This window comes from Ascaphus truei, chromosome 1, assembly GCF_040206685.1.
Source record: "Ascaphus truei isolate aAscTru1 chromosome 1, aAscTru1.hap1, whole genome shotgun sequence".
NCBI lineage: Eukaryota > Metazoa > Chordata > Amphibia > Anura > Ascaphidae > Ascaphus > Ascaphus truei.
The window spans coordinates 136,490,152-136,506,124 of record NC_134483.1 but is presented as its reverse complement, the minus strand read 5'-3'; the positions used below and the strand labels follow the sequence as shown (position 1 = coordinate 136,506,124).

The 15,973-nt window shown below is 38.8% G+C and overlaps 1 long non-coding RNA gene across 1 annotated transcript in view; it reads right to left on the bottom strand.

Moving 5' to 3' along the window:
- Nucleotides 1-280: 280 nt before the first annotated feature.
- The window catches only part of LOC142469756 (uncharacterized), a 49,982-nt gene continuing 34,289 nt past the window's right edge, over nucleotides 281-15,973 (bottom strand). Inside the window, exon 3 of the long non-coding RNA XR_012789080.1 lies at nucleotides 281-1,852. This is a non-coding gene — a long non-coding RNA (uncharacterized LOC142469756). The remainder of the gene's footprint in view (nucleotides 1,853-15,973) is intronic.

Here is a 15,973-nt window from a genome sequence, read left to right as displayed (position 1 = left end):
TCCCTCATCGGTGAGGTGCTGTATAAGTTTATCCCAGGCTCCCAGTGCCTCCTGTTAGCCACACAGGTAAAAGCAGCACGCATAGTTTTAGTACCCCTGGGTTACAAGGCCTACATACACTTTTTCATTTTTTTAGAGCACCGGACTGATGTGCTTTGTTTAGTCCATTACCCTCCATACGTAGGGAGCAGTATTGGATATTCAAATTGAAAACCAAGCACCAAATGGGGTTTAAGGATGTGATGGATATCAGGCCATTTTTGACATTTTTTTTTTAATAAATAGTACATTATATGCTAGCTTTTTGATCACACCTAAGTGAAGTCACTATTCACTTAGAAAATGCATTCATTCTATGGTGTTACTCCCATTCAAGGCGTTACACCATTAAGAATAATTTTTATTAATAATCTTGTTTAAATTAGCCATTTAAAACCAGAGACAGAACATGAAACACAGACAGAGCTCAGCTACATCCATTAACACAGATACACGGTACAGTGCCTATATATATATTGTTCTACAATACATGGAATGGTCCAAATATAGACTTTAAAAGCCCTGATGGAGATGTCATCTATGCCAACTGTGCAAGCAGAATAGTATCATGGCATAGGGATAATCCAATTATGAAGATCCTTGGTAAAGTTTGGATATATAGATGATCCTGTTGAAGATGGTGGAATCCCAAGTAGAGCAGGTTGATCTTTCAAAATTGGAATAAATTCTGTAAAGATGAAGTTGCATTCTTACACGAGTGACCACGAACCGGCAGTCCTGGACATAGATACTAGTCCACATCATGAACATATATGAGAGGGACAAAGGTAGAAAGTCCAAACATTAGAGCATTACAGAACCAGATTAAAAGAAAACAATGAGGTCTTTTGTTTTGCCTTCCCAGTAACCGGGATGCAGTGCCTTAACGAGAGCACGCCCACGTTTCACAGCTGCTTTGTATTTTAATCTATTTTGGCACCAATTCACTCTACTTACACCTCCTATAAATGCTAGCTCACTTCTCCCCTCACCACTCCCCGAAGAAGACGGTTTCTAGTTGAAACGCGTTGGAGTGGGAGTCTGCTGAGGGGGGCCCCTACCTTCTTTCTCCTGATGAGGCTCTGACCTATTCTTTTGCCCGTGATACCCCTACACTGAGTGGTGATGTATATTTCACATTGCTACTTGTACTATCCTTGTCTCCACTCCATGCAACCTGTCATCACGATTGTATGGTGATTATTCTAATGTGGATATACTTATTTTCAGTGTGGGTTCTCATTTCACAGGTGTGCTTCTACAGAGCTCCCTGCGTCCTGTGCATGTTAGATTTGGTTCTATGTTTAGACCCTTGCCTCTAGGTTTACATTGGTTGGTAGAGATGAGCCCCCCTCATCTTTTAACTTTATCCCCTGTTTTAACTCACTTTAATAAAATTCTTTGTTTACACTTTATAGGTATGTCCGTGTGCTTTTTATAAGGTTGCTTTCTCTGTTGGTTCAATATATATATATATATATATATCACGTCTCAAGGGTCCTAACACTAAAATAAATTCTTAATAACCTGTACATTACCAGGAAGAATGATTTATAATAAATCTGTCAAAATTAGTTGCATAGTTCTAAGTCTGATTGAAGCTCTTATTAACCTGTACATTACCAGGAAAAACAGTCTGTATTCGATTTGTCGCAATCAAACTGTATGCAGGTTCCCATGAGTGTGGAGGTGAAACGGAGTGAGCTTTTAACCATTTATTAGTGGGAGGGGGTGAGCTTCAAACCTTGGCTCAAGGCCGGGTCGACGGGAGTGTGAAGTGGTCTGCGCCTTCTTCGGACCATCAACTTGAGACCTACGGGTTAAAGATCAACAATATGACCAGAATCATTCTCAAAAATCAAGACTTATGATATGATACATCTCAATGGACTTAAAGCAGCTATTATGCTCCTGGACATTCATCTGGACCTAGCTTATTGCTATATATCATCTACTCTCCTTCCTCACCTATTTCTATTCATTTGTGTGAGCAAACCTCCCCTAATGAGACAATTTGGGGTTCGGTCCTATTCTCATGATAACACATTTTTTGTAGTCAAATTGGCTGATAGATATGAAGCTCTGTATATATATATATATATACATACTTTTTGAGTCAACATCAACCTGCCTAAATACGATTGTACAGTCCCTCTTGCGCATGTGCGAGTCTAATGTATTATGCTTAATGCAGATATGCAAATGTATATACACAGTTTAGTGTGACCATAACTTTGTCTCCAACTATGCTTAAGAATGCTTCTTATTTGATTTTGACTAAGGAGTATTGTGGATTAGCGATTTTTGCATTGCGCTGCTTTGCGCTTGCGCATCACGCGATTTGGCGTTATGCAGGCTGCTCTGGTAATCATAGAAGTCTCTAATCTTTCTTGGCTGCTTTGTGCATGTCCCTTTTTGCTAACGCTGTGCATGCGCAATATGTGTTAGGTGTGTACATGGGGAGAAAATACCTCAGCATTGTTCCGCACTAACTCCTGTGGCACGGCCTTTCATGCGCATGCGCATTACGCATGGTGACGTCATACAGGAACTAGTCGCAGATAGTATGCGTTCCACCTTCACATGCGGAAACACGGCCTACTATTCACATTAAAGATTACACACAGCTGCTTACCTCCTCATTTGGCGCGAAAATCAACTCTTTTTAAACAGTGTTCTGTCCTAGCTTCCTCACCACTCCAAGTCTAAGTCTTCTGATGAAACGCGTAGGAGTGGGGGTGCTTGGCAGGACCCCTTGATAATGCAGTCACATAACTATGCTACCTAACATTGTTCTGATTTTTCTGGGCTTTCTGGACTTTGAATGCTTTTGATATTTATGTATGCAATATACAGGCTGCTCAATTTTGCACTCTTTTTGAGAGCACGCATTTTTCATGTCACATGCGGGTTATTATATTCTCTGTGTAGAGTGATCTTCAGAGCTCAGCAAGCAATTTCCCACAGAGACTCCAATTGCTGTGGGTTTGGATACATATATCTGCCTTTAAGAGACAGAATTAATGCTTGACGAGGAAGTATTTTACATATACTGGTTTATCACTCCATGTCCTTAGGGACTTATTCCACCAGATGCATGTTTAATTTACTTGGAATTAGAAATAGCTTGTCAAATAGTTTTTGCATATCAAAATGATTCTTGCAATTTTGTCTATACTAGGCATTAGGGGTTACACCATTAGTTTATCCCTACATCATGCAGCAGTGTTTCTTTTGGGTAGTATTCGTGTCAGGGGTCCTAGCCTAATTTTTTAATATTTTTGTACTGTTATCTATTTCTCTTTGTGTCAATTAATAAATTGTTATTTTTCATACGGTATACCTGAGTTTTCCATAGCGGGTTTCTTTCTCTCTGTCACATATATATAAATATATATATATGCGTATAGGTGTCAAAGAGGAGTGCTACTAATATGGTGGTTATTTTGGGGGTTCAATATGAGCTTTTTGGGGTTCTGTATGTTTTAAATTAGCCAACAGTTTTTTTTTTTCTCAGTTCTGTTTTTCACCTATAATGTTTTTAAATATCCAACGCTCACGAAAATAACTATTCCATAATAGAGAAAAAGTCTCTAGCTATTAAATGGGCTCTAGAGACACTAATTAACTATTTGTTAAAAAGGTGAGTTAAGCTAATCACAGATCGCGCTCTACTAACATGGATGAGTCAAACTAGAGAGAAGAATGCAAGAGTAACCTGCTAGTTTCTCAGCTTGCAAGCTTTTAACTTCTCCATAGAACATACAGCGCAAATAAAACTAGGAAAGGCCTCTATAGGGTGCACTGCCTGTGTCCAGGGTCGCTCACTCCAGTAGGTCTGAGCTGGGGGTAGGATGTGTGAATTTCCAGGGAAAGTGGTAGAGGACCCAGAATCCTACACAGTCTTTTTACATTCTAATTCACTTTAAAAACTTCAATTTCCGGCAAGCAGCATACAGGTGCTAGGTTACTAATAGGAGCACTTGACCCTAATAATCATTGCCTCTCACAGCCTAAGGCCTTGGACATGGTAAAAACTACCATGCTGAGCCGTACTGAGCGGCGCTGAGCCCGCACACTTACCTCCTGCATCTGGTATGTGTGTGGCTTTAGCAGGCACGTGCGGAGGTGTGCTGAAATGCAGCCGACAAATTCATTTAAGCTTTCTCGCTTACAGGAGCAGAGGGCCGGTCACGTGACCGCAAACAGCCAATGGGAACGAGGGACTAGCCCCGCCTCCTGCCACATCTCCGCTCCGCCTTCACCACGCCCCCAAAGTGCGCTCGCTGCCTCGTCTGCCAGGACAGCTTAAAGCACTAGCTTGAGCAGGCGAGGCTGAGCAGGAGCGTGGCTCAGCGTGGCCCGAGGCACCATGCCCGCAACCTAAGATAAAGGCAGAGCTGTCTGCTGGATGTGTAGGAAGCCTGTTTTATGATTTATCTGGCGCAGTTACAAACCTGTGTATGTTTAATCGGTAAGCAGGGTACAGGTAGTCGTTCGCCATAGTTTGGGTTAAAGAACTGTTTTGCCAAAGCTCTAAGAAGAACTAGGATTTTTATTTGCCTATTTGTTTATTCTGAATGCACCACTTTAAAAATAAATACAAGCACAAAATACAAAGTTTCTTTAATTTCTTACACTAGAAGACTGTACCAAGAACCCTTAAACAGATGGACGTGTCGCAATTAGTACAGTAAATTCAGTAAAAATTCCGTAAATTCACTTTTTTGTATTTTATACCTTTAATATATTTGTTTAGATCCACACTATCTATTTTTTTTCTTTTCCTTTTTATAATTTTTAGCGGTTTTTAGTGCACATTTACTATTAAGGGTAGTGTCTCCAGTTATGTGCACTTTCAGCTGCTTTTGCACAGCATGAATTTAAGTTGAAACAATAGTAAATGAAGAACACCATTAACTGTTTGGGCTGCAGGAACATTGAATACTCTGCTTTAAGCACACAATACCAGAAATAAATGAAGGTGCCCCTCCATTGAGAGCTAAAGAATGAGCAATTAACCGCAATAAGAATGTGATAGTCACTTAGGTCAAGATAGATGGATGATATATGAACTTTGGAATAGCTCTTGTACTTTGATTTCAGTTCTGTGAAGATGGTTAGTTAGCACTAACTGAATAGAATTTCAGAACAATGGAATTTACAATACAGTTCACCCTATTCATTGCGCTCTAATACAGGTAAAATGAGTCCCTTTCTAACACTTACTTTTTTGAAAAAGGAGCTTTATTTCAGCTTTAAGATACATTTTGGGACTTTGCTGCTGGACTTCAGTAATAGAGCACACAACTAGTACCATATTTCTTGTAAAGGTCTGTGACACATAGGGGCTAATTCTGTATCTGCTTTGGCAGACCCTTAACAATCTTGTTTAAACCCTCTCACCCTTTGCCTATTTACAGTCATGAAGTGTTGTGTAAATCTTTTTTATACATAGCAATATGCAAAAATAAATTAAAAAAAACACTTAAGGGTAAAGATGCATATAATATAAACAAGCTTAACTGCAACTGACATTTTACACCATTTGACTGCTGAATACTGAAGCGAAACACACAAAACACAAAAGTTGACTTTTTAACATACAGTAACGTCAAACTACTGTATTGATCTGGGCAAGGATGCCAGTACCACACAGTGCCAGTCCTTAAAAGGGTTCTGAATTCGACATGAGCTCAGCTTGTCATAGGACCAGTGATAAACCTCTGTATGGTCCAATAATCTCAAATACCAGTTTAGAAAAAGTCCCTAGCTGTAGCAAGAAACTAATGTTTCACCATTACTTGAAGGTACCTTGCTACTCCACTCTAATCCTGCCTTTATATTTAGCTGGCAAAGTTCTGAGGAAATATGTATTGACATCTCTTTTACGTTAGTCCTACATGACATCAAAACACACTACAGATGTACAGTATCAATGTAGGAATACCTAATGGAAAACAAAATTATTAGTAATACTATAGTCAGAATGGATTTATGAAGGATAGATCATGCCAAACTAACCTTATTTGTTTCTTTGTTGTGGTCTACTTAGATTTTGCAAAGGCTTTTGATATGGTTTTACACAAGAGGTTGGTGTACAAGATAAAGAAAATTGGACTCAGTAATAATATATACACCTGGATTGAAAACTGGTTGAAGGACAGACAACAGAGGGTTGTCATAAATGGAACTTTTTCAAGTTGGGCTAAAGTCGTGAGTGGAGTACCCCAGGGATACTTGTTTATTAATGACCTTGAGGTTGGGATCGAGAACAAAGTCTCCATCTTTGCTGATGATACTAAATTGTGTAAGATAATAGAATCAGAGCAGGATGTAATTTCTCTTCAGAAGGACTTGGTGAGACTGGAAACGTGGGCAGGTAAATGGCAGATGAGGTTTAATACAGATAAATGTAAGGTTATGCATTTGGGATGCAAGAATAAAAAGGCAACTTACAAATTAAATGGAGATATTGGGGGAATCCTTGATGGAGAAGGATTTAGGAGTACTTGTAGACAGCAGGCTTAGCAATAGTGCCCAAAGTCATGCAGTAGCTGCAAAGGCAAACAAGATATTGTCTTGCATCAAACGGGCAATGGATGGAAGGGAAGTAAACATTATTATGCCCCTTTACAAAGCATTAGTAAGACCACACCTTGAATACGGAGTACAATTTTGGGCACCAATCCTAAGAAAAGACATTATGGAACTAGAGAGAGTGCAGAAAAGAGCCACTATAGGGGATGGACAATCTAACTTATGAGGAGAGGCTAGCTAAATTAGATTTGTTTACATTAGAAAAGAGGCGTCTAAGAGGGGATATGATAACTATATACAAATATATTCGGGGACAGCTTTCAAAACAACTATTCATCCCACGGTCAGTACAAAGGACTCGGGGCCATCCCTTAAGGTTGGAGGAAAGGATATTTCACCAGCAACAAAGAAAAGGGTTCTTTACAGTAAGGGCAGTTAAAATGTGGAGTTCATTACACATGGAGACTGTGATGGCAGATACAATAGATTTGTTCAAAAAAAGTTTGGATGTCTTTTTAGATGGGAAAGGTATACAGGGATATACCAAATAAGTATACATGGGAAGGTTGTTGATCCAGGGATTAATATGATTGCCAATTCTTGGAGTCAGGAAGGAATTTATTTTTCCTCTTATGAGATATCATTGGATGATATGTCACTGGGATTTTTTGTTTGCCTTCCTCTGGATCAATAAGTAAGTATAGATATAGGATAAAGTTATCTGTTGTCTAAATTTAGCATAGGTTGAACTTGATGGACGTACGTCTTTTTTCAACCTCATCTACTATGTAACTATGTAACTATGTAACTATGTAACTATCAAGACACTGTCTCCAAGGCTGCGGTGGCAAAAGTGAAAGTTTGGAGCACTGGAAACAATGGGGGTAGTTGCCCTGGGATGCTGGTTAGGCCTCCTTGGTGGGTAGCGGGGGAGGGGGTTAACCCCTTAATTACCATAGTGGTTATGGTTCATTGGAATTGTACTATTTAAGGGTTTTACATATAAACATATCACTAGTATAGTATATATACACCAATTGGTAGGAGCACAGGATCTGCTATTTGTTTTCCATATACTTAAGACCATCCTTTTACCAGCAGCATACTTCATAAATGGAGGAGATCAGGTAATAAAGTATGTACTGTCTTCCATAGATGAAAATTGGAATGATTCATAATACTCCGAAGACTAAGATTCTCCATCAACCTCTCAATGAGCAGTCCCAAGTGCCAGCAGTTAAGCTTTATGGTGAGACATTTTTTTTAGAAATTTGAGCATTTATTAAACCTTGGAAGACATCTTTCACAGATGATTGAAATTGACAAAGAAATCCAAAACCTCTTCAAATGTACATGTGCACCCAGCATGTGTCTAAGGAAATGGGTGTTCCAAGATTGAAAGATCATATCTAAAACAAAGCTTATGGTTTATCAATGAGTTGTGATCTCCTCCGAGCTGTACAAAGCTTAGACATGGACAATGTATAGGAGGCTTATCAAGACATTGGACAAGTACCATAAACACAGCCTGCAAAAGATTCTTCAAAGACAGATGCACCAATGTTGGTGTCCTCTCTCAAGTAAACACCATGAGATCCCAGATTAGCCAACAACAGACCTACAGAAAAGACAATAATGGGAGACGATCAACTACTCATGGTTTCCCTTTGTGTCCCTTATAATGATCCATTACATTATTGTTATATACTAAATTATATTACATTTATAATATAAAAATACCATGTAATATATATATATATATATCATATTATATAGCATTAGTATTGTTACATTTATATCCATTACTGTCATGTTAGAAGTGTGTCATCAGGTATTTGTCTTTTTTCGATTCCAGAGCACATACAGATGTAGTCAGACTTACTTTTTTCGGTGCTTTGCAAAATGAAGTGTAAATCCCAGGCGTTTATTTACATATTGCAGTTCCATGACTGCAACTGCACCACTGCCATGAACCCCCATGCCAATTTATATCTGAATATGTTAGATTTGGTACTGCACATATATACAAACACAATTGAAACTTTGATAGTTAAACACTTATTTTATCATATACAATGTTAATTGAAAAATACATTAGTATATCTAAAGAGATTTGAATAAAATAAGATAATGTGGTATATTTTTCTGGGTAGTTTTTTTTTTTTTTGCTATGTAGGCATTTTGGGGTAATTGCTCAATTTTACTACATTCTTTTATTCAACTATTGAATTCTAACTCTGAAACTCTGCTTTATTTTTTCTAGCTTGTTTTGAATTCTGTACAAGCTCAATATAAGCATTCAGCATGTAATGTCACAGCATTACTGGTACATCACTTCTATTTTGTAATACTATTCATCACAACTCCATATGCAATTTCATTGATATTAGATTTTTATGCAGAACATTTGCAATATAAAAAATAGTTTAGTTGTTTTACACACCTAGAAATAAATTCATTTTGTGTAACAGAAAATGTGTTTAGTTTAGTACCCTAGTTATTTTTCCACTAATATCTTTCAATTTCTTGTACAATATAGTACACATTTGTTTTTATGGTGCCTAATAAAAACCATCATCAATTATAGTTTTTATAGCAGATCTGTGTTGAGGGAATTTTCTTTTTTTTATTATTGCAACTATGTACTGTAGAGAATTTGTAGGTAATTCCAGATGTCAAACCACAATTACTACATACTGTCTGGAAATGTAAACTAATTCATTTGCTGACCCTATTACTGGTAAAAACAAAAGGCTGCTATAGGGTAAAACAGATACTTTCCATAAAAATTCTTAAGAAGAATTAAAGACATGTGTTTCAAAATACATTTATATCATATCCATTGTTTCACACACATTATTGATGTAAAGGTTCTGTATTGCCACTCCTGCTCTAACTGGCAAAAGGCTGCGATTTATTCTTGGCAGGGAAATAAAGTTTCCATTAAATGCACTTTCTATTTTATCTGCTGCCTGCAAAAGTCTGCTGAATAAACAGGGAGCACATTGACCGGACAATCGTTTTGTTTTGGAGATGTAATCAATATACATCTGTTTAGCTGTAGACAACTGTAGACAGCTCTTCGTGTTGTTATTCACACCTGAATTAAACAGGGATATGCTAGACAGATTTCAGATTTATTTGTTTGTAATTTGGCGCCTGTCCGCCAGATGGCAAAGTGAATGTGTTTAATTAGTTAGTCTATGTAGAGTGCTGTGTCTCAAGCAGGTGCCAGACTGATCCAGCAGTATACTGCAGTGCATTACAATTCCTCATTGTTTTCTGGTCTTGACCATTCAAGATGTTATCAAAATTTGGTTGTTTTAATAGTTTGTTGCAAAAATGTAAATGTTCAATGTGTTCTACTTATACTTAGTGTTCACTCACTCCTCACTCTTTTGTGAGCTGAGAAAGAGTGCAATGTCAATTGCTTTAGGGAAACCAGAATGTAGTATAACCTTTCTCATTTATTCAGCAATTAATGATGCAGCAGATAAGAAAGCCACTGTATCAGAAATATGGCTATCTCATTACCAATTATGAATACTTCAGGGATTTAGCTGACTCTACTAAATGGAATAAGTCTGTGAGCTATACGTTGTCAATTAATGATTGCTTCATTCACATCCACTACAATTCAGGGGTCAGAGGAGGTTTTGGGGTATTGGCCCCATCCTTTGTGAATATGTTTGATCATGGACACTTCAAAAGGAAAAGAAGAAGAAACGGGTCCAATAGATTGAATCATACTTTCCAATCTCGCAATGGGACTGTCACAGGAGACCAGGAAATGTACACCTTTATAACCGAGATCATACATTGAGCAAAACCAAGAAGTAAAACAAATTGTCAATTATTCCATTGAAACAGACGTACACACAGTGGATTACAATTATACAGAGGAAAACACACTTACTGGGGGTATGGGCTACAAAACTAACTTTTCCTAGTCAAAATAGCACAGAAAACAAAGTCCTTTAGATGAACGGGACTGAGCCCGAAAAGTCCTGGAACTGAATTTAGCATGCAGTTCCTGACTCTGACGCTCTTTCGACTCTGGAGATGCTGAAATCCCATGGGCAAGAGCGAGTACCAAATGTCCTGGTACACTTTTCGGCTTGTAGTTCCAGCCGCGACTGCTGCATTCTCTTTTCAGAACTTGGCCCTAAAAAGTGGGACGTAGAAAAATTCTCGCCTTGAAATTTCAGATGCCGGCTCGCATCTATTTCTCACAGAGCATATTTTGGTCAATTCAAAACTGCCGCTGCTGTCTTGGCACTTAGAATCTCCTGAGCTGATTGGTTGCTAGGTTTCTTATAGGATTTCAGTCCCATTCACAGAATACCTCAACCAATCAGAGCGTGGGAATTTGGCCACCAGCCTATTAGCGTTTTGCCAGTACCCTGAAGCTGGGCAGGCACGGTTTTCAATTCTGCAATGGGGCATGCACCAACTTGGCACCTCTGACTCTTAGCATATTGAACCCCTCACTGAGCAAGGCTCCTTAAAGTCTGGGCTCGGGCAAATGGTCACCTGATAGCTTTAAATCATGCCAGGATGTGGTTACTCAAGGATAACTCCAGTACTCCACCCGCCCTAACACCTTGGCATCTCTGTGGCTTTCAAGTCTGGGACCTGAGCAGACTTAGTGGCACCAACTTGTTAGCCAGCTGGTCTCTCGGAACCATGGACTTAAAAATCCCCAACTTATACAGTGCACAAAGCATTATACATTTTAAGCTTACCCTTTTAATAAAATATACTTTGATACTGTGTCTTGCTAAAAATGTCTAAGTCTTCTTTGGGGTCAGGGATAGAATAAGAATTTATACTTGCAATTCTCACTAGCCATATCTTTGCCACACTGCAAAAACCCGACCTTACACTTTTATACAAAATAAACCTTGCAGCTTTATCCTATAGCTGGAGCACCACCTGAACCCCTATACCAGGTTCAGGGTGACTTGGGCATGAACTAGGCACCCTCCTTTACACTAGGAACACCTGTACTATTCTTGGGATACCTTGATCCCCTATGCCCCTTTTACCTTTCTGGTCTGTGCTGAAGCAGGGACCCCTGGCGGTGAGCTGCAAGAACGTTTTCAGGGTAGGATTTTGACCGGAGCCTATTTCTTCAATCCATCCGAGAATTTTACCTGATTCCCGGATATACTTTTGGGGTATCAAGTAACTCTGGAACCCCGCTACATAGCCACAATCTGTAAAGAGTTCAAGCTCTGCTTAAAAGCTAAAAACGGCGATGCATTTGCTTAAATGGGCTCCATGTGAATGAATTTTCCAGGCAAAAGGTGACACGTGTGCTCATTTGCATGTTATTTCCCAGAATCCCTTGCTGCAGTGGGAGCACTATATGCTAGGTGATAATGGTTGAAAGGCAGGGTTGCAGTCCTGTATAAGACATGAGAATGTGCTCACAAGTAATTATATATATATATATATATATATATATATATATATATATATATATATAGTTTAAATACAGGTTAGACACCCCATATGTGTTGGTTATACAGAGGGTTATACAAGCATATAACAGCATCTGTGTTTCCCTTTTACTATCTCCACCTGTGCATGTTGGTTGCATGCTTGACACTTATTTCTTAATACAGTTATTCTACTAACAATTGTTCTGTACATCTTCTATTTAATGGTTTGCGCTCCCCACATCTGTTCCACCACCTAGCTCCATTAGTTAGCAGCTGCTGCTGGCTTCTCTTAGGGGAACTAACACTCTGTTGACTGGAAGGCTCATTTAGTGCACTGTTCCAGCACCTAGAGGACAGCTATGGTAAATATATATATATATATATATATATATATATATATATATATATATATATATATATATATATATATATATATATATATATATATATATATATACATACATATATCAAAAGAAGAAAAGGAAAAAGAGGTGTCCCACTAAAAGTACTCAAGCAAAAAATAATAATAAATTGATTTATTCAAGGAAAAACATGGATGACACAAATTGATTAAACCAGTCCCCAAGGACCCCTACAGCATGTATTCTAACCTAAACATGGGATAGAAAATACTAAGATGTTATGTGGTCAGTAAAACAACACAAGAAAAACCATGTATAATACATAGCAGAAAAAACAATAATGTAACCTACTCCTATGGTTTAAGACCGGCCGGTCAGTGATATAAGTTTCTAAAAGACTGCTAAGTACTGAAACCTGAATACAGCTGAAAATGACACTAAATAAGTGCTAATGCAGCACCACTCCAATCACCAACAATGAGGCATGTAATACATTTGGCGACCCAAGATAATAGACAATGAACAATATACTTGCAGGTCACCATTGAGATTGTAAGCATATGAATCCTCAAAAAGGTCCTGGGATGCTGTGAATACAAGAAATCTCAGAGTGAAAAATCCAGCAGAGGTCCACAGCTAGAATAGGTGTGTCCCTGGGGAGTGCAAACAGACACAACCCCGACGTAAGTTTCGCACCCTTTGCTTCGTCCGGGGTCTTAGTGTAACGGCGTCCAAAGAAGGTTTAAAAGGACGCATACAAATGACGTGATCCAATCACATTGCGAGCAACAGAGAAAACACACAGCTGAAGAATAAGATCCATTTAGGGTTTGGTGATACAGCAGTAGGTAGGCTATTTACCCCTACATTGTACAACAGCCATGCAGCTGGGGGACTAGCTATTGCCTCCCGAATCCTGCGAGACCCGTGATTGGTCTCCGAATCATCACTCAGCCAATCAGAGGTAGGGAAACCTTCCTTACTTTCAAAGTCTCGCAAGTACACAGGCAACAGCAATAGACTCCAATGAGATGGCCGCACAGACCGCAGCACAAGGCTAAGATGGGGCGTCTCCGCATCACTGGCATATCCGCATCACATCACAGAGGGCTGTAATTGGTTACCACTCCGTCTTTTGGCCAATCAAGAGAGAAAAACTGGATTTGTATATGTAAACAAAAATATAGCAGCAAGAAAGGATTGTGGAAAGCTTAAATGCACAAACAGATGATTAATTTAAAGAAACACTCAGGAGCTCAATAAAATACATGATACGAGTGTTGAAAATTAAGATAACACCCAAAATTTGAATAATGAGAAGTATACATATATATGATATAGCATACTAAAATAAGTAAAATAATAATGAATCCTAGAGTTCACATAAACACAAAGGGGAGATCAGATAAATTGAATAAGTCTATATGACAGGCTACAAAACCACAAACAGGATATACAGCTCACTAAAATAATAATGTAATGGTAAATTTGAATGTGCCCATAGACGCCTAGTTTGGCGTTGGGTGCAAGTGATGAGGTGATAATGGTATATTAACAGAAATTAGAGAATAGAAGTGTATTGACACCTCCACACTCCACACACACACTCCACACAATAGTAGCTCATTTGTAAGTGCACTCCGGGGCGGTTAAAACTTAACATTTAATAGGTACAGTAGAGGCAACGTTTATTCTAACATTTGCCGTAAACTAGCCAGGTTACATTCTGGGTATGTGCTGGGTATGTGCTGGGTATGTTCTGGGCTAGTTTGAGGCACGTTTAAGGCATTTCTGCATTGACTAACGACCCATAGGATTAACACAGCAGGGATCCCTGGCAGTCCAATTCAGTTTGAATGGGACTGCCAGGGACCCCCGCTGTTAATCTGACAGGCCATTAATCAATGCAGAAATGCTGGGGCTAGTTTAAGGAAAGTTTAAGGCATGTATTCAGAATGTACCTGGGTGTTTCCTGGGTTTTTTGGGGAATTGCCACTGGTTTTTGTTCGAATAAGAGTTGCCTCTACTGTATCTTACTAAAATAAAGTCTACATGCAAAGTTATGATTATAAACACACAATGTAGTTAAAAAAGGAAGGGTGATGGGGAGGTAGGGTTGAGCTCAAGGTGTATTGCACAAATGAAATTTACCTCAAGTTGAACATGGCAAAATAGGCTAAATGAACACCTAAAGTCACTAATTTATAATAGGGCGTAGTATCTCAGGATAGCCACCACTAATTAAACTATGGTATCAGTTGCTTACATACATATGTTGTGCGGCATCCAGCATAGCATACCGATCAAGCCAACCTATGATTGTTTAGTGTGGTACCAAACAGTGATATACCTGTTATAATATACTGGTGTTCTTAATCACTAGAGCATAATGTCTACACTGTAGGCACAACACAATCATAAGTTGGTGGTAAGTGGATTGACTCTATGCAAGATGACAATAATATACACAGCATATAAATAAATTAATATAACTGCAACTGGGTACAATAGTAACCGAGGTCCAATAATACTTTGCACGCTGCTACTATGGAATAAACTGCCACTTAAATGTAACTGCGGTGTGTATAAGTGCTGTCTGTGTCTGTAAAAGTTATTGAAACAATGTAACCAATGCGCAGCACTCAGCCAGCATACACGATTCACACTAATAGCACTCAGCGGTGCAGGCCGGTGCCGAGACACCAGTTAACATATACAGCACACACAGTGTGATAGGCAACAGCAAACACAAACAGTAGCTTAAAAGAAGTAAGCCCGTGGCAAATCGGATAGAAGATACAATGCAACAACGATACCCAGCTCCCATCAGTCCCTCCCTGATGACGTCACTATGCCGAACACCCTACGCGTTTCCCTCCTACACGGAGATTCTTCAGGAGCGAGTGATTGACAGGCTACTAGTGTTATTATAAATTACTTGAATTTGTCAAAGGTAGATAAATCAATTTATTATAATTTTTTGCTTAAGTACTTTTAGTGGGACACCTCTTTTTCCTTTTCTTCTTTTGGTATTTATATAATATTTGTCCCCAGCACCATCATTAGGCTGTTACCTATTCACCAGTATTAACCTATCTTTTGTATAAAAAAAAATTCTAGTTCATTGCAGAGTGTCTCTCTCTCTCTCTCTCTCTCTCTCTCTCTCTCTCTCTCTCTCTCTCTCTCTCTCTCTCTCACAAAATTTATGTCATAGGACAAGCTTTCAAGAGTTTTCCTATCTTCCTCAGGTCAGCAATACTGATGTACAAAGGTTTCGATGACTTAGACAGGGATTGGAAAAGAAAACAAAAAAGGAAGAATAAAGAACAGAGAGATGTATATGAGGTGGGGTAGGGAAGGCACTGGAAGGGTGTTAAAACAGAGATAAGGAAGGTGAGAATTGGGGATAGGGGGCTGTACATCCACAGCAGCACAGAGGGGGAAGGTATAGGATGGATCAATGGCAGGGAGGACCGTTACAACAAATTATGATAGTGTGTGAGAAACCCCATGTCTGCATTAAGTCCACTTGTTTTGGTGTCAAAGAGTCTTATCATTCTGAGCTCAAATGTTTTTCGTTCTTGG